Consider the following 25,905-nt stretch of genomic DNA (forward strand, 5'->3'; position numbering starts at 1 on the left):
ATAAGTGTTGTTATTGGAAATGGAGAATGGTGTCAACACAACTGCATTAAACTGAGTCAAATATCTGAATACTTCTTTCCCCTTTTACTTGCCCAGTTTTAAATAAACAATACCTCTAACACCAAACTCTGACGTTTAAAAAGAACAAAAGCTCCCAGTAAGACAAAGTTTGTAATATTTTCGGATCCCGTCCGAGAAATTAAACCATAAAACATAGGGAAGTTTCAATAAAACAGCGTTTGATCAGCACTTGAACGCAGCACAGCAACAGCAATATATATGACGGTGGTATTTCCGCATGTTTTATCTTTTGAGGACACGACATTACCGTCGCCCTAAAGCTTGGGTAAATACTTTTATTTGGTCTGTTTGTTGTTTATTATTTTACATACACCTTTGTGCCTCTTATGTAGTTTACAGATAGTTTCTTTTCATTATAATGTTTATATGTGAGTATAGGCAAGAGTTTTAACATTTGAGGTAATTATCAGCTGTTTTTGAAACAGGATGAACAAAAGATGAAGTTTGTTTACCATTTGAAGCGTAAACGGGGAATAAACAAGGAACGCTGATTGAACAGGCTACATCTTGATTGCCTAAACATTTTATTTAAAATTTTTTAGGGGTTCAGAAAGATAAGTTTCATTTGTGAAAACAAAGGGGGAATCTACGCCACTTGTGGCAACATGGTTGAAATAAATTGAGGGAAAAATACTTTGACTTCAGGGCCTGAATGTCTGAATAATGATAGACTTTTTAATTAAGTAGCCTCGTTACAACTAACAAATTGTAACATGTAAGATAAATATTTATTTGAGATCATTTTGAAATTACCTTTTAATATCTCTGACCTTAAATCATAAAAACATACAAGTATAATATTATTTTAAATAGGTTTTTTAAACATACTTTTCAAATTGTACTTTTTTGTCTGATATTGTTGGTTAATTTTAACTATTCTAATGATCTGTTAACTCCCTCTGCTCTTTCATCTGTGTATATCTGAGGATCTATCTGTCGCTTATCTAAAACTCAGTCAGACTACGTTAACACGTGCCCGGATATTTTCATAAACGGACATTTCATCCCCTCCGTTTAAAAAAAAAACTGCGTGCACACCAGTGCGTTTTCAGAAAAGTTTCCGTTTACACTAACCCGATGCCGTCAAGAGCAGCTCAAGCCCACGTTAACCAATCAGAATCCTGCATAGCAACTGCTGTAGTATAGTGTTTGTGCACTTTCTAACAAAAAACTAATGTTGTAACAATGTCTAACAATAACAATGTTGTTTTCCAGTTGACACTAAGACATCATGGCGAAGAGTCCAGTGAAGAGCTTCATGTAAGAACCATTTTTTTTTATTCTGTTCAGAAAGGTCTAAACAAGTAATGTTACACAACACCTGGAAAGAGGTTTGTACACTGTGTACTGCAGGGGCATAGCGACTAGTTTGAACACTTTAAGGGAGTTCAAATGTTTTCATTTCAATTTTATGTACTTAAGGCACTTTTCATACTGTTGTCTAGACTGTAGACTGAGACCCAACATTCCCCCATGAGTAAGATCTTGGTGACAGTGGCAAAGAGAAACTTCCCTTGAAGAGGTAGAAAAGTAATTACAAAATGTTTCCATCAGCATAGACAACAGAAACATGTAGCACAAGAAGCTCAAGTGAATGAATCAGTCACATGAACATATTTTGTTGATACAGTACAGTACCTTTTTTAAAAGTGTTAATTGACAAATACATCATAAAACAACATTTTCTCACTTCCCGTAATTGCATTGCACCGCACACAGTCTCATTATGTGGTGAAGTTTTGAGATATGACTCATAAACAGTCTCATTATGGGGTGAAGTTTTGAGATATGACTCATAAATGTCACATGTCTCCACCTCATTACAACAGAGGTGCTGCTCAGGATTGAAAAGAAACATTTTGGGGAACTTTTAACGGCTGCTCTTTATACAGATCACATTGAACAACTTGTGAATTTAATTAAAATACAAAGCTTTTTATGTTGCATTGAAGTGCTTGGAGTGAAGACGGTGAATCAGCGAGGAAGTTGAGCAATTTCGTGGTGCTGCCAGGAACTCAGAATGAAAAAAGAAGTCACAGGCTGCTCATGAACACCGTTCACACAGACCGCGAAGAGCGTTGACGAAGAAGGATGAAGATGTAACAAGAAAACTGTAGGACATTCAGAAAGTGGAGCGATCTTTATTTTCAACGGAGCAATTTTTTATTTTGAATACAATTTTGTTGGATAATCAAACTGTTACATTCTTGTTTCATGCTCTGTTGTATTGTCGTTCTTATTCGTGTTGAGGTATTGATTCTTTTCATACACCTAATGTATAATTTACAAGTGCAATTATTTTGTAAAGCAGATTATACCAAAAACTGAATAAAAAGAGGAGAAAAAAGATAATCTAACTTAATTTCTAGAGGTTTGCGGATGAGTGAATGAATGAATTTAATGAATTGAAGTGAAAAGTTTCGGTCTTCACAGTGAAGATGATTTCCTGGATCTCAAAATTTTCTCGGTACCATAATGACCTGGAGAGAAGACTCAAGGGCGCCACTCATACACAGGGAGAAGTAACAAGATGAAGCAGGTAATTACAGACAACATATAGGGCTCTATCTTGCGGTCGGCGCACAGCGGATGGCGCACGTGGCGCATGTGTCTTTGTTAGTTTCCCCTGGCGCAGTTGTCATTTTCTCGCCCTGAGCCCACGTTGTCTAAATAACAAATGCACTTGCACCAGTCTGTGCGTCTATGGGCGTGTTGGTCTCAAAATGAGGTGTGGTCAGGCGTGTTGGTGGCGCGTTGCTATTTTGAGGCAGAGGATAGCAATTGTGCTACTGACCAAAAAAAACAGGCCTAAAGTCACTGGAGCATATTTCACTGAATTTTTTCCTGTAAACTTGATCAAGATTGTCATCTATTCTACCTTTCAGGCCTGCAGAACGGCAGTTCAGTGAGAAAAATTTCCAGCTGTGCAATGGAAAAACAGGTAGATCGCTCACATCTTTGCCTCACATATAAAAATCTTGTTATGATAAACCTTTTCTATATTCTATTAAACCCTTCTTGTTTGGCATGTGTTGCAGATGCAGATTACCTGGAAGATGTGTCAGTCCTTGTGTCCAGACATAGACACGAGATTTTACCTTTAGAGAATCCAGCTGGTGCCACGTTGAGGATAGGAGGGCTTGAAGACACCATTTACAAAGATGCCGACGTGAAGGAATGGGGCACATTCTACCTGCCAAGTCCGGTACACATGCAGGTCATAGGTGTGGTGGAGGGCACGTCCTGCCCATGTGAGCAGCTCGTTCTGATGACCTGTGAGGACAAAAAGGTGTACGCCTACGACGGAGAGGAGCTGCATTTGGTGGCTTCAAGCGTGAAACGGCTATATGACAAAAAAATTGAGTATCCAGCATCCAAAAGCTACTATGATGGGGAGGCCTTCAAAGACATGGTAAGAAGTTACAGTCTTACTGAGAACAAGCAGGGCTTTGTGATGGTTGACCCTTGTGATTGATCACCTGTGGGAACTAACTATTAATATCGTCTGTTGTGTATAGACCGAGAAGGACTGGGACAAAGTCAGGGCGGGTCCCGTGGGGAGGAGGCTGGACGAAGAGCACAATAAACTTGTGACAGCAAATAAGTCCAAATTCCTGGAGAATCTCAAAAAGGCCAGACCGAACAGAGGTGGGTATCTTTGTTGCAGGTGAAGATGAATATCATATTTATCAAAGAAAGGTTTTTGTTCTGATGCCTTAACTGATCAGAATCTTCGAGTGTAGCTTAATGAAGACAAGATTAATGGATTAATAGAACCACACAGAGCCTGTCTTACAAAACAAGTTCAACTTACTCAGCCTAGAGTATGCATGTGAATAAGACATTGATTGTAACAAACAGTCATTCTACAGCAAAACAGCCAGAGCAGCAAATTAACTCTTATTGTTTAAGTTTACTTAAAAGATTGTTTTGCACAGTTGTAGCCAAAACACTTAATTTCTATGTCACACTTACAATTAGTATGTATTGATTCTTCTCTCTCTCTCTCTCTCTCTCTCTCTCTCTCTCTCTCTCTCTCTCTCTCTCTCTCTACAGGAGTTGTCGCATGATGCCTTTTATTTTCTTTCTCTCTTTCTATTTTTCTGTACTTTTATTTCAGACGCAAAAAACTACATATGTCTGCCTGCAGGGGGCGCTATAAGTAAGGACAACGCGTTTTGGCCTATAACTCTCACACCGTATGTCGCACATTCAAAAACCTTATATCCCCAGATTCCCTGAATAGAGCTGAATCACTTTGCCATTGGCCACGCCCACTTCCGCCTAGAAAGTTTTTTTCGCAAAATCGCCACAACTGGAAAACCTACTTTTTCGAACTCCTCCTTGGGATTTTGTCCGATCTGCGTGAAACTTGGCACGTACACTGTTCAGCTCCCCTGATCTTAAGTTATCAAAAGAATTTTGCTCAGCCAAGGTAGGGGCAAATTATTAACAAACTCATTTCTGTAGCTAGTTATGAAAATGCTAACTGTTGGATATCTCGGTCCAACTAAATGCTATTAACACCAAATCTCAGATCCTTGGTTGGCATGTGACTGTGAGGGTATGAGCCAAATTTTTTTGAACTTCTCCTACAGTTTAAGAGCTATCTGCATGAAACTTTAATCCACTTACAGATGAGTCTGGTGAGAAGTTATCAAAAGAATTTTGGCACTCCAAAAAATGCTCTACTTATAGCCAAACAATCTTTTTTGCTAGCTAAGAAAAACACATTGTTTCATATTTTGGTCAAAGTAAATGCTTTTAACTTCAAACTTAAGTCACTTGTTCAGGAAGTCATCCAGAGGCTCTGTGCCAAATATGGTGCAAATCAATCAACAGGGGGCGTTATAAACCCACAAATATCAAGTTTCCTAAAAGATGATCGCATTCGCACATAATTTGGTGAGCATGATAAGACATCACTCCAGAGGCCAGCTGCAAAATTACGTAACAATCGGTGAAAGTGGGCGGGACTTATTACGACAAATCCAAATCGCCACACATTCAGCCTTTCGCAAAAAGAATTGAAAATATTCTTCCTCAGATAATAAGTCTAGATCAAACAGGTTTTATTAAGCAAAGACAAGACACAAGATAGCATTCGCCGAACGCTACATGTGATTGAGGAGATAAACAAAAATAAACTCCAGGCGGTAATGTTAAGCCTTGACACCGATCGGGTTAATTGGGAGTTCCTATTTTGACTATTGGACAAATTTGGATTTCATCAAATTTTTATTAAAACTATTAAAGCACTATATAATAAACCAAAAGCCAGAATAAAAATAAATGGAGCAATTTCAAACCTATGTGGCTTTAAAAGAGGGACCAAACAAGGCTGCCCATTGAGCCCATTATTGTTTGCATTGTTTATCGAACCGTTAAGTCAGGGGATTACTCAGAACAATAATATCACTGGTATAAAAATATTAGACCAAGAATACAAGATTTCTTTATTTACTGATGACGTTTTAATTAGTTTGTCAAACCCTGAAAATTCAATTTTGGAACTACTATCATTCTTAGATGCTTTTGTCTCGGTCTCAGGCTATAAACTGAACATCCAAAAGACCCAAATACTAAACTTCAATTACAAACCTAGCCAAAACATTACTTCTAAGATTCAACTAAAATGGGATCTAGAACATATGAGGTAAGTATCTGGGAGTCAACATTCCAAAAGATTTATCAAACTTATACAACTTAAATTTTGATCTATTAAATAAGAAATTAAAGGAAGATATATGAGATGGAATCTTGTTCCAATATTAAGTTTTGAATCTCGGATTGAATCTGTAAAAATGAACATCTTGCCAAGGATACTATCTCTATTCCAGACCCTTCCAACTGAAATTAATGATAAACAATTCAACGAATGGGATAAATCATTGTCATGTTACATTTGGCAGGGGGAAAAAAACGAGAATAAGGTTCCAAACTCGTCAATTATCAAAAAATAAAGGTGGACTGGCTCTTCCTTGCCTAAAAGATTACTATATATCGGCCCAGCTAAGGATCCTGTTCTGTTGGTGCGTCTCAGATTACAAAGCAAGATGGAAGGAAATTGAAGAAAACATATCGGGGACCATGCCAATTCAAGCAAGAATAGGAGATAAAAGACTAATTAAATGCTTGATGGAAATGGGAAACAAATGGATCAATTTATCATTGAAGACATGGTTAAACATTGTCACTGGAAATGATATGTTAGAAGAGGTAAAGATTCTGAAATGGTGCCGCTATGATCCTGACTTTGCCCCAAATAAGATGGATGCCAACTATAGAGGATGGGTTAGCCGGGGTCTCTCCTCATATTGCACCTTGTTCAAACAGACAACATTGAAGAGCTTTCAGATGTTGAAAAGAAAGACTACATGGTCTCAACAATAGTGACTTTTTTAGATTTCTTCAGGTACGCCACCACCTAAACAGCACTATTCTAAAAAGTCAAAAGGCGTTTGAAAACAGTTCATTAAAAGTGTTTATCAGTGCCTATGGGACAGATTCCATGCTTAAAGTCATCTCTAGACTTTACAGAGGCCTGCAGGAAATAAAAATAGGGAATACTACATATATAAAACAAAAATGGGACAGGGAAACCAACAGCTGCCTTTCAGAAGATACCTGGATTAAATACTGTGAATTTCAGTGGAGGATATCATGCTCAAACTCATGGAGATCTTTGGGCTGGAAGTGTCTCATTAGGAATTTCCTTACACAGGGCCACCATGTTGGAGGTTGTGTCGTTCTCAGGAAGCCGATCACTACCAAACTAAACTTCAAATTCACCTTGACCTCTACAAACAAAGTCTTTGTAATTTTAAATATGAGTTACTCAAAGCTAGACAGCAACTTTTCTGAAATAATTAATAAGAACATCAACAACACTCGTACTCTGTTTGCTACGGTTGATAAGCTTACAAACCCCCCTAAACAGATAGCTCCAGAACTCCTTTCCACAGAAAAATGCAATGAATTTGCTTTTTCAGTGAACAAATCCAGTCCATAAGGTTAAATATCAACACAAAACAATAAAATGATGCAATCCCTAAGACCTCCCAGGAATAACTCAACTGCAATGTCAGAATTTAAAACAGTTGACCAAAAAACCATAGAGGAAACAGTGCAGCATCTAAAACCATCAACATGCTGTCTTGACACAATGCCATCAGATTTCTTTAAAACTATTGTGAACTCTGTCCAAACAGATTTGAGACAAGTAATAAATAGCTCACTTAAATCAGATGTGTTTCCTAAACTCCTAAAAGTAGCTGCCATTAAGCCACTCTTAAAAAAGAGAACGCTGGATGCTTCCATGTTAACCAACTACAGACCTATCTCAAATCTTCCTTTTATAGCCAAGATCATTGAGAAAGTGGTTTTTAATCAACTCAGTAATTTCTTGAACTCCAGTGGCCTTTTTGACAAATTTCAATCAGGCTTCCGACCTAACCACAGTACAGAAACAGCTCTTATTAGAGTGTTAAATGACAGAAGGTTGAACACTGACTCAGGCAAGGTGTCAGTTCTGGTCCTGTTGGATCTCAGTGCTGCGTTTGACACTGTGGATCACAGTATACTGTTGAACAGGTTGGAAACTTGGGCAGGACTCAGCGGAACAGTCCTAGACTGGTTCAGGTGTTACTTGGAAGAGCAGAGTTATTTTGTGACCATTGGAAGTTATGAATCTGATCGAGTGGCTATGACATGTGGAGTTCCTCAGGGGTCTGTTCTTGGACCCCTTCTGTTCAGTCTATATATGCTGCCCTTGGGTCAAATTCTGCAGAACTCTAATGTAGACTATCACAGTTATGCAGATGACACACAGATATACCTAGCACTGTCCCCAGATGACTACAGTCCAATACAGTCACTGTGTCACTGTTTAGAGCAAGTAACTAATTGGATGAAACAAAATTTCCTTCAATTATATCAGGACAAAACTGAGGTCATTGTTTTTGGCAATAAAGAGAAGAGGATTGCTGTCAGTAAACATCTCGAGTCACTCTCTCTAAAAACTAGGGACCAAGTCCGAAACCTTGGCGTGCTGATAGACTCAGATTTGACTTTCAGCAGTCACATCAAATCAGTCACCAAAACAGCCTTCTATCAGCTTAAGAACATATCCAGAGTGAAGGGTTTTATGTCTCAAACAGACCAGGAGAAGTTGATTCATGCTTTCATCTCAAGTAGACTCAACTACTGTAACGGTCTTCTGACTGGACTCCCACAAAAAAGCATTAAACAACTGCAGCTCATTCATAACGCTGCAGCTCGAGTTTTAACCAGAGCAAAGAGATCACAGCACATTACTCCAGTTCTAAAGTCTTTACTCTGGCTCCCAGTCAGCTATAGAATAGATTTTAAAGTTCTGCTACTGGTCTACAAATCACTGAATGGTTTAGGTCCAGAATACATGAATGACATGTTAGTAGAATATAAACCCAGTAGAGCTCTGAGATCTACTGATTCAGGTCAGATAGTTGAGCTCAGAGTTCAAACTAAACATGGTGAAGCAGCTTTTAGCTGTTATGCTTCACACCACTGGAACAAACTACCAGCAAAACTGAAATCAGCCCCAACCGTGAACACTTTTAAATCCAGGTTAAAAACATTTCTCTTCTCCTGTGCTTATGATTGAGCTCTTTTAAAGCACTTTACATTTTAATCTTTCATTGGCACTCTGTCCTTTTAATGATTTTAAAGCTAATTTATAATTTTATGCTGCAATCATTTTATTTATGTCTTTCTATTTTTCTATACTTTGTTTTTATTGTGGGGGTGGGGGGTTAATTGTATGATTTAAGTTTCTCAAATGACATGTTTTTCTGTTTTATATAAAGCACATTGAATTGCCATTGTGTATGAAATGCACTATATAAATAAAACTGCCTTGCCTTGCCTTACCATTTGTTCTGGGCCTGTCCAAAAAATAATCATTTTCTGGCGCAAAGTTTATTCAGAACTAGTAACTAAATTTGGAACGGACATTACATTTAACTGGGATGAACTTCTTTTTGGGCTTGTACACTCAGCCAATGTAAGTGTGAAAAATAAATATTTATTTGGAATATTGAGTCTAACTGCTAGAAAAGCAATTACAAAGAAATGGCTCAAGCCACATATCCCATCTATAGATGAATGGTATGATATTATTTACGATGTGTATGTAATGGAAAGAATCACTTTTTCATTGAGGCTCCAGCAATCTAAATTCAGTGACATCTGGAAGCAATGGAAAATGTACATTTCCCAGAAACGCCCTTATTTTGTTTAAGTATCTTTTCTACAACAAAATGTGAGGCCGCTACCACCACAAGCTCCACTCTCAAACCACCGCCCCTGTCAGGACAGGAAATGCACAGGATACATTTCAACATAAAATCGCGAATGCACTTCCGGTTGATTCGCCTTCCTCACAAAAGCATGAATTAGTAAAAAATATCAATTGCTGTAGTATATATCGTTTGAATTTATATAGTAAACTTTTGTCTTGTTTGACATTTTTGTTCAGTGTTTACTTTTTATGTTGCACATGAGCCCCAACGTGGGCTTTTTGATTTATTCTGTCCAAATCTAGGACAAAAAGCTATCCATAACCTGTATTAATTGAAAGAAAAAAAAAAGATTTTGATTTGGACAATTGAAGCATTAGCCTTTGTCTTTTTCAAAACACTTCTCATTAATGATTGCCATATATGTAGACTAATATACACTGCACTGCTTAACTGTACAACTTAGTCATTATGAAAAACAAACAGTGGGTGATATGACTTGGGCTCAATGGTCTTTGTGGCCTACTATAAAGCTTAGGATCTTGAAAAGAGATCAAATAGTTGATCAATGAAAACAATATAGGGCAGGAATAACATTGGTCAGTGCACAATTTTTAAGTTATCACTCATTCATAAGCCTACATCTCATAAGATGTCATAGGTCTATACATTTTATTGTGTACTATACAGTATATACAGTACTTCGCTGGCTTTTCATTATCATTTAACTTTGACTTTATTGGACTGCTGTTTTACTTTTTTTCCCCCAATTTGTTTTTCTGTTGTATTATTCTGTATTTTTATTCTTAACCATCATAAATTTCATGTTTGGTTCTATGTCTATGCTAATTATGTTCTTTTGCTGCTGGAACACCTAAGTACCACTAGATACAACCCTACCTCTTGATATCTACATGATCAAATGTTCTGTAGACCTTTATTCTCGAACACAAGACACTCATCTGTGTGACATTCACAATAGGCCAAATTATTTCTTTTGTCCATTATTTCCACATGTCCTCAGTGCTATAAAATGTGAATTTGAAGGGCTCCAGTATTGACTCCTTCTCATGGTCATCCAGTTGATCTTTCCACACCCTCTCATACTGCAGAGCAGCCTCAGCCTGGTTCTCCTTCCCCCATGTACAGAACATCAGACAGGTCCACTTTGGCAGAGAACAGTTGTTTGTTGGCCTCAACCCACTCTGCTGCATGTCTGCAATCACGAAGAATGCGATCTTCAACTGAGTCCTATGGAAAAGACAGAAAGATGTCTGTACCATAGCTGCTGCACCAACTGTATCTGACCAATAGATAGTGTGAAAAAGCTTACCCCTTCCACTGGTGTGTCCACGTCGGCAGGTCTGACTGAGACCTCAGCCTGCTACTCTTCATCCTGAAAATATATAGATAAGCAAAATGATCAGTTGGCGGCAGATCTTCTTATCTAAGAGTAAGTCCAGAAAATGTTTATTAGGACAATGACAAACAGGTCACATGAATCATGTGACGTGTGTATCTTTAACCTAGAATGCAATGGCATTACCTTGAAATGCAATGGCATTTTTAATGTGGACCTCCAAATGCCGCTGAAGTCTGGCTTAGTTTAAACATGCCTTTGGGACAAAGGGGGCAGTGAAACTGACTGCAGCATGTTGTGCAGCGTTCCACTGCAGGCTTTCCATCACATGGAATGATTGAATGATGCATCTAAAAATGATATAAAATGCATCATGTGTTTGAATTATAGTACATGAACTTCAATTCAAATTAATGTATACAGCCTGCAAACTTAGATTGTCTTTGCTTACAGGTAGAATGGCCACTTGCACCAGGTAGTGTAAATGAGGCCTTACTTCTGTAGAAGAATTAATGACGACTACGAAAATGCTGCACTGTGGGTTAAAGTCGAGCATTCAAAAACGTCCTTAAGTGACAGTGGCTATAACAAGACACTTAAGTAATTTAGTATGTTATTGTTACGACCGGCTCCAGGCCGCAACAAAAGAGGGAGATGTACACGGACTGAAAATCAAACAATTAACTTTTATTAAAGAAGGCTAACAAAAACAACTAAGATGAGGTGTGGAAGTCAGTATCAGTAGTGTCTGGAGGTGTAGGAAAGCAGTGAGAAATATGTGGTGCATGTTGTCAATGTTAAAACAAGATAAAGAAACACAACAAAAGCAGACTGAGGGTGGTGTTGGCTGAAGAGACCAGCACACAAATCATCTGGGCAGGCGGCTTAAGTAACTTGGGGAACACTGGCCAGGTGTTCCCAATGAGCTCATCACCTGGCACCCTGGCTCCGCCCAGCCAAGGACCTGCAACAGACACAGACAATACACAGTACCAAGGCAACAGGCTCTGGGGCCGTCACAGTTATGTTAGAAGCAAAATATACTCAAGTATCAAAAACAAAAGTACAGAAGCATGCTATTTCTCAGTCATTTCAGTTACTAGTCATTGTGTTTATATATTGTTGTATACAACAGAGGTGGAAAAATAAAAATGTGCCAAGTCGTCCTGCCACATTTTGATTTCACTTGTGCACTTAAACAGGAGCTAGTCGACCTCTGGCAAAACATCATGGTGATGGTGTGTAGCTTGGCTGTCTCATGTTTGTGAGTTCAGAAAGACACGTTTTCAACTGTGTGACGATGCCCAGCTAATGCAAGAAGTTTACATAAATGTTTCATAACGTTACATACAAACACATGCAAACAGTTACTATACGTTATGCACTAAAAAGTTAACAATCCCTGAGAATTTAAGGTGTTGATGCTAACCGCCATTGGACAAAGTTAACTTCAAAACGACAACACGAACCGACATGTAACATCCGGTAATTTGCATCATTAATGACTTCTATAACGTTACTATTTTTACGGCACCTATATTGATGAAGAACACAAGAAACCATGCATTTACTTTCTGTAGATAAGCAAAATTCTTCTTCTTCTTCTTCTTCTTCTTCTTCTGCTGTTTAATGGCGGTTGGCAAACAACGAATTGGTGCATTTCCGCCACCTACTGGTATGGAGTGTGGATCAAAATGGCCATAACACCCTCACAAAATAACTAAATAAATACTACAAGAAAAAAAATAAAAATAAAAATAATAATACATTAAAACAAACAAACAAACAAACGAAAAAAAAACGAACTTATATCCTCCCCATTAAACCACTCACTCTAATAAACTCTAACATCAATTGCCAACACCTACTTCCAACGTGTTCCTATAACATTGTTCTGAGATCATACTGTATCTTATTTTTTGTAAGTTTTCTAATCCACCTCTGCCTTTCATCTTCATACCCCCGACAATGCACCATAACATGCTCTATTGACATGCTCTATTGTTTCAGCTTGACCACATTTCTCACATTCACCCGTGTTATGTTTCCCTATTTTAACTAATGTACCATTTCGTGCTGTATGCCCAAACCTAAGTCTTGATATTATTGTTTCCTCTCTTCTGCCCCGTCCTGTACTCCTCATGTCTCCCACTTTCCTTTGTATTGTGTAAAACCACCGTCCTGTCCTCTCTTCCTCCCATTGCTTTTGCCACCTACTCCTCAATCTTTGTTTGATTATGTTTTTGATTTCTGCCTTACTGAGGCTAACTGCCAAGTCAACAAAACTATGTTTTGTTGCCTTTTTTGCAGCCTTATCTGCCTCCTCATTCCCTTTTACCCCAATGTGTGCTGGTACCCATAAAAACACCAATGTAATCCCCATCATTTGCACCCTGTATAGTGTTTGTTGCACCTCAATCAAAATATCCGGCCTGCTGTGTGAGTGACTGTACTGAAGACTCTTTAGTGCTGCACTTGAATCAGAACAAATAATTGCTCTGAGTGGTCTTGCCTCTTCAACCCACTGCACTGCTAATAATATTGCCACCATGTCCCCTGTGTACACGGACACTTCCCCACTGATCCTTTTCCCTACTGTTACCTGAAACTCAGGAACAATAAAAGCTACTCCTGCCCTTTCTGAGTTCTTGGATGCATCTGTATACAGTTGAACGTAAAAATGATACCTATCAATATATGCCTGTACCTTCTGTACATTATACCCAAACTCTCCCTCCTTGCTCTTCTGCATTAGTAGTGTAAAATCAACTGTGGCATTTGGCTATTTCAATCTCTTCTGTTTCCTGTGTTATTGTCCAACCAAAACCTTTACTGTCCCTTTTTCCCTGTTCCCAACACGGTTATAAAGTGCATTTTGTTGGATGGTCTGTCACATGACCCTGCAAATTAACCCAATACACCAACGACAATTGCAACCTCCTCATATTTAATGGCATTTCCCCCATTTCCACCTGTAATGCTGCTGTTGGAGTTGTTTTAAAAGCCCCTGTACATAGCCTCGATGCCTGATATTGAATAATGTCTAGTTTTCTCAGGGATGTGCCTACCGCGGATCCATACACTACACATCCATAATCTAAAATAGACCTAATCAACCCACAATATATGGATTTTAGCGCACTCCTGTCTGCCCCCCAGGCATACCCCACCAAACACCTCATCACATTTAAGACTTTTTTACATTTATCCACCACATTTTGAATATGCACCGCCCATGTGAGTCCCTCATCAAATTTTTCTAAAAACTTAAACTGTTTCACTCTCTCCAGTTCTTGATTGTACAATCTTAATTTAACTGTGTCACCAATTCTTTTCCTTGTAAAAACCATTATCTTTGTCTTTTCAATTGAAAATTTGAATCCCCATTTATAGGACCATTCCTCTATTTTTGTGATTGCACTCTGTACATTCTTTATGATGAACTCCAGATTCCTTCCCCTCTTCCAAATTGCCCCATCATCTGCAAAGAGAGACACCCCCATTTCATGTCCTAATCTCATAAACACATCATTTATCATTATAGAAAACAATAATGGACTCACTATGCTCCCTTGAGGTGTTCCATTTTCAATAACCATTTTCTCTGAATATTTAGTCCCTATCCTGACTTGTATACGTCTTCCAAATAAAAAATACTTAATCCATCTGAACATACGACCTTTAACACCTAATTTCCAAAGTTTTATCAATAATCCCTCTCCCCACATCATATCGTACACCTTCTCTACATCTAAAAATACTGCCACTATACTTTCTCGATTTATCTGTGCCTTTCTCACCTCATGTTCTAGACATAGAGCTGGATCCATAGTATTCCTCCCTTTTCTAAATCCACTTTGATATTTAGATACATATCTTTTTTACGTTCTACATAATAGGTTAACCTGTCATTTACCATTTTCTCCATTATTTTACAAACGTTGGATGTTAAAGCAATTGGTCGATAATTTCCTGGATTTGTGCAGTCTTTCCCTGGTTTGCGTATTGGAACTACCACCGCCTCCTTCCAACTTTGTGGCAACTTCCCACCCTCCCATACTTTATTAAATAACTCCAATAAAATGTCCTTGGCCGATTCACTAAGATGCTTCAACATTATATACCAAATCTGATCCTTGCCTGGAGCTCTTAGTTTTATTGAGAGCGCGGTTTAGTTCAGCCTTTGTAAACGCCTTGTTTAATAAGTCATTAGTATCTTCCTCAGACTGCACCACTCCCACATTCACCGCTATTGTAGCTTCCCTTCCTCTTGCCCCTTCCTCAGTGATATTCCCTGAACTGTGCACTTTGACAAAGGCCTTCACCAACATCTCCGCTTTCTCTTCATCTTTTACCGCTGTCACTTCACCATCCTTTAATACTGGATACCCATATTCTTTTTTAATACCATTCATTCTCTTTATCATACCCCAAATTTTCCCAATTTCTGTTTCCCTCCCCATGGAATCACAAAATGCCCTCCAACATTCCCTTTTTGTACTTTTTATGACCCGCCTTACATGTGCCTACATTCTCTTATATTCAATCAGATTCTGTAAACTGTGATTTCTTTTCAACATTTTAAAAGCTTTATTTCGAGATTTAACTGCCTTATCACATTCCTCTGTCCACCATGGAACAATCTTCTTCACGCACTTACCTCCCTTCTTCTGAATGGCCTTCCTTGCTGCATCTAAAATACCTTCACAAACAGAAAGATGTAATGTGTCAACATCTGTATTAGTATCAATTGCTTCCATTCCTTTATCACATACACACCCAAATTTTCCCCAATCAGCCCTCCCAAATATCCACGTCTCCACTCCTTCATTATCACCTCCCTCTAACCCCACACCTAACACTGTGTTCATCGGATAGTGATCACTGCCAATCGTAGTGTCTCTGATTGAAGTCCATGAACAAATACCTGCCAATGAATCTTTTCAGTGACGTGCGGTCAGGGGAGGCAGGTGAGGCCGTGCCTCACCTGTTATCATGGAAAAAGACTTAAAAATGAAAAAAATAATAAATGGTTATATTTGTCCAGTGATTTGCACTATAACGTTATTTTCTATCTAACTTTACCAGTTTCGGATTATTTTTAATTCAAAATCGCTGAATTTTAACATGTACTGATCAAACACTGAAAAGAGACGCGCAGTGAGGCAGCAGCGAGACGAGCCTCACCATGGATTGCGCAATGACTCGGCTTACTGCACTGGCATGCTATGCAGCGAGACAGTACAGCTGTGCAGCTGTCTCTCTGTATGTCGCTATTAACATATTCAAACACTTTTACTATATGAACTAAATTTCCATAGTTTAGCTGATGATATAATGTACAGTGTGTTTCGTGTGCTGAGCAGCATAAAACGGCTGCAAAAAGTCACTAAGTGAGGCACGCAGTTCTCCGGCCTCATGGCAGGGGGCGCTCCTGATCCCAGTGATTCTTATTACGACTCATTAGCTGCAGAATAAGTGACAGTAAGCTACAACTACAGTGAGCAAGTCGGCAAGTCATCCGTTTTTTTTCACTCGGTTCGAATCCCGAACCGAGCGGTCTTATCCTGCCTGTTTCCTGTCTCTCTCCACTGTCCTGTACATTAAAGGCAAAAAAAGCCCAAAAAATATACTTAAAAAAAAAAAAAATCCCCACACCATACCAATTTCCCCCCTAAATGTACACTTATTTCATCAAACATTTCTATTCTCATCCTATCACCTGGGTTATAAAAATTTACAATTTTTATATTCCCGACTTTTGTCCAGATTTCAATTATCAAACACTCCAACCCTGTCCCTTTTCCCAAAACTCTATATTGTAACCCTTGCTTCACAAATGTTAAACATCCCCCCTCCACTCCCCTCTCCTCTATCTCTACGGATACTATCATAGCCCGTAATTACAAAATCCAATGTTATCTTGAGCCAGGTTTCTTGAATACATATTACTTCTGGTTTCTTTTCTAAGTCTTTAATGAATCCTTTGAATTCTTGGCCATTTGCTATGAGACTTCTTGCATTCCATTGTAGAACAATCAGATTGCTTTATCACTTGAAGCACCTGGTTTCCCATCTATTTCAAGTCTTTTGTTAATTTGCTCCCAAGACACACCTGTCATGCCCAAAAACTTCTCAGCTCCCCTCACAATTATTTTAATCTTCTCTGTTTTATGTTTAACTTGGTCAGTGCAATTAATTACATAAGCCACAAACAATATCAGTTAGTTTCCTCTGCTCTGCCTTCCTCTGCTCTGGGGACCATGTTCACCATGTCAGCCTTTCTCTTTTGTCCCTGCACCCTCTTCACTGCTTCTGCATAGCTTATGTTGTTCACTGCTTTCACTTGCTCAATTTCTACAGCTTCCTTCCTTACTTCACATCCACCAAACGTGACCCTGTGTTGCCCACCACAATTACAACATTTATTTTGTGCATCTTCTTTGCACTCCTCAACTTTATGTTCACCTCCACATTTGAGGCACCTCTGTTTCCCCCTACATACTGCTGCAATATGCCCATACCTTTGACATTTGTAACATCGAAGCGGTGGAGGTACATAAGCTCTAACAGGAAAGCTCATACACCCTATTTTCACTCTTCCTGGAAACACCGAGCCCTGAAACTCCAGAGGAACAGACATTCCACTCTCTCCCCATTTTTAGTTTTTTGCAGTCTCTTTGCTCTACTCACTTCACCCCCCACAATACTCCATGTAATCCTTTCCAAATATTCATCTACAGGAATCCCTGTTATTACTCCTCTTGCCATTTTATTTTCTCCCAGAACCCTTTTTTCACTTATCGTCTTCTTGCAAATACTTTCCATCATCAACGCTTTTTTCTTCTGAACCTCTGTTACACATACTATTAACAAGTTGCCATCCCTCATAGAGTCTTAGCCGTCTGCACCTCTCCTAGCTTCTTTCTCAGTTCCCTAGACAATACTGTGATGGACCTATTGGGGGAGGGGAGATGGTTTGATGAGGCTGATTACCTGCAGCTGTGCTTGGGATGCTGGGGTTTAAAAGGGAGAGTTGAGAGGTCTGTCGTTGTTGTTGCTGGGGGAGCATTGTTTGTGTTGCGAGCCGTACACTCAGGGAGCGGGAGGGGTGCTCGCAGCTTATAGTGTTGCCGGCATGAAGATAGTGAGTTAGGGGAGTTGTTCCAGTGCCAGGGAGGGGAGGCTAGACGCCTCCTGTAGTCAGAAAGGGCCCGGGGTTTAGGAGTGTGCGTGTGAGCCTCTGTTCTCCAGCCTTGACGTTCAGCCCTCAGCCTGCTGCTGCGCGCTGACAGCACTGCCCGACCAAATCACTGTTCCCTGGGGAGTCGGACAGTGCCAAGCTCAGACCCCGGGGGAGGGTCTCGCCAACCGGGCGAGTTAAGTATTTTAAACCTGTTAGTTTATTTGTGTTTGTGTATTAATGTTTATAGGCCTAATTGTATATTTAGTTTATTTGTGTGTCTCTTGTTTAGCGGAAATAGAGGGAGGGGGGGGTCAATCTGGTAGACCGCCGCTCGGGAGTGAGGGATGCTCTTATGCCCATAATTTGTAGTGTTAACTCTGGTGTGGAGCCTGTGTGGGCCTTAGTGTTGGTGCATTTGCGCCTGACTGGTGTGTACCCCTTTTTATATGTGTGTATTTTTATAGTGCCGTGCATTGACCGTGTGTCCTGAAGGTGGGGAGCGGCCCCCCCCCCGGGGCGAAGAGGTAACCCGGGCGATATCCTCCTCCCTTTTTTAGATTGTAGACATGAATTAATAAAGTGCCATTTTTGTAACTTCTGGTTGTGTGTGATATCTGGCCTCCGATTAGGCCCATCTGGGCAGGTTTATTACACTGGTGTCAGAAGTGGGATCGACCCTAATAAATTTAGTTATTTGACTAATTTTCCCCCCTGTTATTAATAAATAACGCAAACGAAATGTCGGAGGCCGAGAACACACAACCCTCGACGAGCAGTTTATTAGCTCAGTCGAACCACAACACAGGGCGCCCTGTATTTATGCCAGAGACATTCACTGGCACAGGGCGAGAGTGGTCCGATTGGGTAGGACAATTTGAAATGGCTGCTGAAGTTAATAACTGGGATGAGGATTTGAGGCTAAAATTCATGTCTTTGTTGTTGCCGGGCCGGGCGCGGGATATTTATAATGGGCTTCCCACTGAGTCCCGCGGGCATTACGCACGGCTGAAGGAAGCGCTGGGGAGGTGTTTAGAGCCTTGCGATAGTGGGGACTGGAATCGGGCCCATTTTTTAGCACGGCGGCGCTTACACAATGAGACTGCACGAGAATTTGGCAATGCGTTACGCAGGCTAATAAGTAAGGCTTACCCAAATGCAGATATAAATACTCGCGATCTCTTTGCCAGAGACCACTTTATCGAACATGTAGGCAGTGGGGAATTGCGGGTTAACCTCCGTAGTGCCAAACCCTCTTCACTGGAAGATGCAATTAATCTCGCTTCTGAGCTTGAGCTGTTAAGGAGCCTGGAACAAACACGCCTTGATACCGACACAAGAGTGCGCGGTGTTGTAGAAAAAACACAACATGACAAACAAATGGAAGTGTTGCTGGGCGTAGTTGAGGGTCTGCGCCAAGAGGTTAAGACGCTCCAGAATACTGTGCAGTCCATTAAAGATTCCTCTGATAGGGCTCCATCCACCATGCGCCCTGGCGCTGCAGCCCCCCGTGCGCCATCTAGTCGGGTTTCCAATCGAGGAGAAGTGTGTTGGGAGTGTGGGTGTAACCGGCACCTGAGACGGGATTGCCCGTATCTGTCGTTAAACTAGAGGGGGCCGGTACAGCAGGCCAAATGCCCGCCCCCTTTTCTCACTTAGTTGGAATGGCCTCACATAATCAGAATGGACCTGACATGTACCTTCGTGCCAAAATAGGTGGGTCAGAATGTCATGTGTTAGTTGATACCGGGGCTAATGCTTCCATTATACCCAAATCAGTGTGGTTGAGTGTGACTAATGGGGATGGGAAACTGATGGAGTATACCGGTGATGCTTCCGCTGCTAATGGGGGTCCCATGTGTGTTGTAGGACGGTGGCAGACAGTTTGCCAACTAGATTCTTTAGCCCTGGTTGCAGAACTTCTGGTGGCGGATGTCCCAACTTTTGACATTCTGTTAGGGTTTGATTTCCTGTCTAAATATGGGGCTGTTGTGGATGTGGGTAACCAGTGCTGCCACCTACTGGGTAGAAAGTTCCCTTTGGTCTCTGCTTCTAATGAAATTGCACCCCAAATTGTTACGGTTCACACAGATGCTGTTGTGCCCCCCCGTAGTGAATTTGTAATTTCAGGGGCTGTGGCGGGGCTACCTGAGGGGTGCACAACTGGCATGGTAGAGCCCCTGGCCCCCCTGTTTAAGCACCATAGTGTTTTTGTGGCTAGAGTTGTCTGTAATGTTAATCGGGGTGTAGTACCTGTTAGGGTCATTAACGTCACTGAAGACCCCCTAATTTTAAAACAGGGCATGAGAATTGGGACATTGGACACTAATATCACTGTTATGGATAGCATAGATGACAGCAAGGAGGATGTTTCTAAAATATGCTTGTGGTCAGGTGACTCATTGGTAAGAGAGTTTGGTCTAGATGAAAAAGGCCTCTCTCCCGCTGAGCTTCAGTCGGTCTTGGACCTCCTTAATAAGCATGCTGCTGTCTTTAGCACCAGTGATACCGATTTGGGGAGAACTCACCTTACAATGCACCAGATTGATACTGGGGCCGCAAAGCCAGTTAAGATGGGGCCCCGTAGAGTCCCCCTGCACCTCCAACAGGAGGTTTCAGACCACATAAAACAGATGCAAGCGAATGGGATCATACGCCCTTCATGTAGCCCATGGGCTGCCCCAATTGTGCCGGTGCGACGGAAGGGAGGTGCACTTAGGTTTTGTGTAGATTATAGGAAGCTGAATGAGGTTACTGTAAAAGATGCATATCCTCTGCCAAGGATTGATGATGCCCTTGACAGTTTAGCCAATGCCACTGTGTTTTCCACCCTGGACCTGGCCAGTGGTTATTGGCAGGTTGAGGTTGATCCTAAAGACAGGCCCAAGACAGCTTTTGCCACCAGGCAGGGATTGTTTGAGTTTAACGTCCTGAGCTTCGGTTTGTGCAATGCGCCAAGCACATTCCAAAGGCTTATGGACTTGGTGCTAGCAGACTTGCAATGGACCACATGTCTTGTCTATTTAGATGACATTATTGTTTTTGGCCGTACATTTTCAGAACACCTCAATCGCTTGGATGAGGTTTTGTCTAAATTGTATGCAGCCAACCTAAAGGCCAAGCCCTCCAAATGTAACCTCTTTTCTTCTCGAGTGAAATACTTGGGTCATATTATCTCCGCAGATGGAATCAGGGCAGACCCTGGTAAGATAGAGTATGTGCAGGATTGGCCCATTCCAAAAAACCAAACCGAGGTTAAGAGCTTTGTGGGGTTAGCATCCTATTATAGGCGGTTTGTAAAGGGATTTGCAGACATTGCTCGACCCTTGCACCGGCTGACGGAAAAGGGGAGGAGATTCAAGTGGGGGGAGGATTGTCAGCAAGCATTCATGCAATTAAAATCTAGCTTGGTTACAGCTCCGGTGTTGGCATATCCAGATCCCAAAAAGAGATTCATTTTGGACACAGATGCTAGTGAGGCTGGGATCGGTGCAGTTTTGTCTCAAGAGGAGGGGGGTGCAGAGTGTGTGGTGGCTTATGCCAGTAGGGCCTTGACAAAGGAGGAGCGTAGGTATGCAACCACCAAGAAAGAACTGCTGGCCATGGTCACCTTTACAAAATTCTTTAAACATTACTTGCTTGGCAAGGAGTTTGTTTTACGCACGGATCATGGATCTTTGCGGTGGTTGCATAATTTTCAAGATCTAGAGGGACAGCTAGCCCGGTGGGTAGAGCAGCTGGCCCGTTTCAATTATAAAATAGTGCACCGCCCTGGAAAACAACATGTTAATGCAGATGCTTTGTCTCGGTTGCCAGCCTTTGTTCAGGACACCGAGGCTCAGCCTCTGGCTAGGGATCCCTTGTGTACACAGCAGGCACCAACTATAGTCCCCTTCTCCGCACAGCAGGCACCAGTTGCATCAGTATGTAGTATACATGCTCAAGCGCTGGGGTCTCTAGAGTTAGGAGATGAGTTGGTAGAAGCTCAGCAAAATGATGATGAAATTGGTCAGATCCTGGAACTCAAACGGGCCACTGGGGTGGAGCAGACAGGTTTTCAGGGGAGGCCAGGCCTGAGGAAATATGCCCCTGTATGGGGCCAACTGCAGATCCAGGGTCACCGTTTAGTCCGCATTCCGCCCCCTTATTGTGATGCTGCGTCCTCGGTGCAGGTTGTGTTGCCTAGATCTATGGTTTCTGCTGTTTTGGCCACACTACATAACACAGCTACTGGAGGCCACTTGGGTATTCAGAAGTTGCAGGCTAAAGTGAAGGATCGCTTTTACTGGCCAGGTTGGTTCAGGGATGTAAAGCAGTGGTGTAGGGAGTGTGTAGATTGTGGGTCTCGCAAAGATCAGGGACAGGCGCCATGTGCCCCCTTGGTTCAATCTGCCGCCTCTCGGCCACATGAACGTATCGCACTGGATGTTTTAGGCCCTTTGCCTGAAACCCAAAGAAAGAATAAGTTTGTCCTTGTTATTGGCGATTATTTCTCAAAGTGGACCGAAGCCTTCCCCATGCCCAACCAGGAGGCCCAAACCATTGCCCGCATTTTAGCAGAGGAGTGGGTATGTCGGTTTGGTGCACCTCGCAGTATCCATTCGGATCAGGGAAGAAATTTTGAGTCCACTTTGTTTAGGGAGTTGTGTAGACTATTGGACATTAAAAAAACCCGCACATCCCCGTACCATCCACAATCCGATGGTTTGATTGAGAGATTTAATCGCACTTTACTATCCATGTTGTCCTTGTTTGTAGATGATAATCAAACTAATTGGGACTTCTTGTTGCCTTATGTCATGATGGCATACAGGAGTAGTGTTCACACTAGTACAGGGTTTACACCTTACAAAGTCTTGTTTGGGCGAGAAATAGTGTTACCTGTTGATGTGATGTTAGGTGTGGCTTCTAAGGACAAGTTTACTTCTGTAAGCGACTATGTGACCAGAACAGCAGATACACTCTCTACTGTAGTGGAGGCAGTAAAACGGCACCAGGCCAAGGCATCTAATCGGCAAAAGGCAGCACATGATTTTCGTGTTAATTTCCAATATTATTCGGTTGGGGAATTGGTATGGGTGCAAAATAAAGCAAGAAAACGTGGGCTGTGTCCTAAATTGCAAAGGCGATACAAGGGACCTTATAAAGTCCTGGAGAGAGTTACAGATGTGCTATATCGCCTGACATGGGAAGGAGGGGGGCCTGATATTGTAATCCATTTCAATAGACTCAAACCTTTTGTTTCTGGTTCATTTTCAGCGACTCCGGCCACCCCAGCCAGGCCAGGCAGAAGTTTCTCCTCCAGAGGCTCCACTGAGGCATCTCTAACGGGCAGTGGGGTCCACCATGGGCAGACAGAGCCATCTGGGAGTTCCGCTGGTGGGGAGAGACAGGAGCCTACTGTGGTGCCAGGTTGCTCCAGAGGGATGCAGCCAGTGAAAGCCGTGGTTCCTTGCACGGTCTCCGACGGTCCGTCAGCCGAGCCAATAGCTCTTCCTGGGTCTGGGCCAAGGGAGAGCCATTCTGACGAGCGTCGGGGCACAGAGCAACTTCGATCACCTTTACCGGAGGCTGGCGGAGATGGTGCACAGGGGAGACATTCTGGAAGCCGGGGTGCTGAGGCTTCAGGTTATCAGGGGCCACATTCTGACCGCACAAGGAGGCCACCTGTATGGACTAGAGACTATGACATGTCCCGTCCTTAACTCGGGGACGAGTTTTCTCTTCATGGGGGGGAAGAGTGTGATGGACCTATTGGGGGAGGGGAGATGGTTTGATGAGGCTGATTACCTGCAGCTGTGCTTGGGATGCTGGGGTTTAAAAGGGAGAGTTGAGAGGTCTGTCGTTGTTGTTGCTGGGGGAGCATTGTTTGTGTTGCGAGCCGTACACTCAGGGAGCGGGAGGGGTGCTCGCAGCTTATAGTGTTGCCGGCATGAAGATAGTGAGTTAGGGGAGTTGTTCCAGTGCCAGGGAGGGGAGGCTAGACGCCTCCTGTAGTCAGAAAGGGCCCGGGGTTTAGGAGTGTGCGTGTGAGCCTCTGTTCTCCAGCCTTGACGTTCAGCCCTCAGCCTGCTGCTGCGCGCTGACAGCACTGCCCGACCAAATCACTGTTCCCCGGGGAGTCGGACAGTGCCAAGCTCAGACCCCGGGGGAGGGTCTCGCCAACCGGGCGAGTTAAGTATTTTAAACCTGTTAGTTTATTTGTGTTTGTGTATTAATGTTTATAGGCCTAATTGTATATTTAGTTTATTTGTGTGTCTCTTGTTTAGCGGAAATAGAGGGAGGGGGGGGTCAATCTGGTAGACCGCCGCTCGGGAGTGAGGGATGCTCTTATGCCCATAATTTGTAGTGTTAACTCTGGTGTGGAGCCTGTGTGGGCCTTAGTGTTGGTGCATTTGCGCCTGACTGGTGTGTACCCCTTTTTATATGTGTGTATTTTTATAGTGCCGTGCATTGACCGTGTGTCCTGAAGGTGGGGAGCGGTCCCCCCCCGGGGCGAAGAGGTAACCCGGGCGATATCCTCCTCCCTTTTTTAGATTGTAGACATGAATTAATAAAGTGCCATTTTTGTAACTTCTGGTTGTGTGTGATATCTGGCCTCCGATTAGGCCCATCTGGGCAGGTTTATTACAATACCACCGGGCTCACACTAATATGCATATCCTCCTCTCTGAATCTGAGAATTATTTTCCACTCCTCCCTCAGAGTCTTTTTCCGATTAGTTCTCCTATCTTCCTCTGAACTGTTTCCATCCCAACTTCTCTTGCTGCTCTGACTCCTTCCCTCCTGCCTGTCTCCTCCTCTCCTTCCCCCACTAGCAACACGAGACCATTCCCCAAACTCCATGTCATCATCACCATCATCCCCCCCTATCCCCTGTGCCGCCATCCTGATCCAGTCACAAACCAGTTTATGCCAACCACCACTTCGCTATTTCAAAATCACCGTCGTTTGTTTGTCCGTCGCTGAGATCTGTTGCGTACGCCTGCACCTCCTCTTCCGTGTCACGATCGCCGCGTTCCGACACACACACTGTGACGGTGTTGGAGGACCATCAACCTCCAATGAAGAATATAGAGTTAAAACTAATCAGTCTGATGAGTGTAGAAGTGTGTGTGGTTATATTGTAGCAGCCTGGTGTCATCAGCTGATTTAATAAACAGTGAACGGCTGTGCATAATGGCACTGTGCTCTGTGCAGCATCTCAGAGGCTACAGACTTATAAACATGTCAGTCCTACAGTATAAACAGCTGTGGATAACAGACACTGTGAGAGTCACCTACATTCATAAACAGATTAATACAGATGTTTTAACCACAGATGTTCGGATGATGTTCTTGTTGATAAAATCAAGTGGAAGCGGAGCGACTTTTCTCCATCAGCAGACGTGGTTCTGAGACCCTGTCTTCACAAAAACACCAACAACTCACTCTGTGCTGCACACCACACAGACATCATGGCGCTTTGTTTTTATTTGTTTATCTATAATTACAGTTTTAGTTCTCTTTTAAATCGTTTTGTTCAGTCATGGAGTAACAGGTAATTTCAGCAGGGTTTTAATTATTGAAAGTATCTAAACTTATACTGTAGGACGTATATGATGATTAGTCTGAAGCCTCTGAGATGCTGCACAGAGCGCAGTGCCATTACGCACAACCATTCACTGTGTATTAAATCAACTGATGACACCATAACTACACACACCTCAACACTCTGGTCAGTTATAACATTCTTTTCAGCAACATTAACTCGTGTTTTATTCTTGAAACACATTGCTTGACAAATGCGCCATTATAATAGCAAAAAAATGGGGCCCAAAAACTCCCATGTAAAAATGCCCAACTCCCACACTTAGAAATTACATCTAAGCACAAAGCTCATTGCTGTTTGTTGACTTGAACTTTAAAACCTGAATAAACTGAAGATTAATAAACATGTTGTCTTGAGTGGTTTTGAATAAAGGGTCAGTGAATGGTTTTATGAAAATGATGTGAATTATATG

At 41.9% G+C, this 25,905-nt stretch overlaps 1 long non-coding RNA gene across 1 annotated transcript; it reads right to left on the reverse strand.

Moving 5' to 3' along the window:
- Positions 1–10,437: 10,437 nt before the first annotated feature.
- Positions 10,438–11,064, reverse strand: LOC128374487 (uncharacterized). Its single transcript, XR_008323003.1, has 3 exons — positions 10,906–11,064; positions 10,693–10,755; positions 10,438–10,575 (listed from the first exon to the last, which is right to left on the reverse strand). It is a non-coding gene; the product is annotated as an uncharacterized LOC128374487 (long non-coding RNA).
- Between the last annotated feature and the right edge of the window lie 14,841 nt (positions 11,065–25,905).

This window comes from Scomber japonicus, chromosome 15 (genome assembly GCF_027409825.1).
Source record: "Scomber japonicus isolate fScoJap1 chromosome 15, fScoJap1.pri, whole genome shotgun sequence".
NCBI classification, from domain to species: domain Eukaryota; kingdom Metazoa; phylum Chordata; class Actinopteri; order Scombriformes; family Scombridae; genus Scomber; species Scomber japonicus.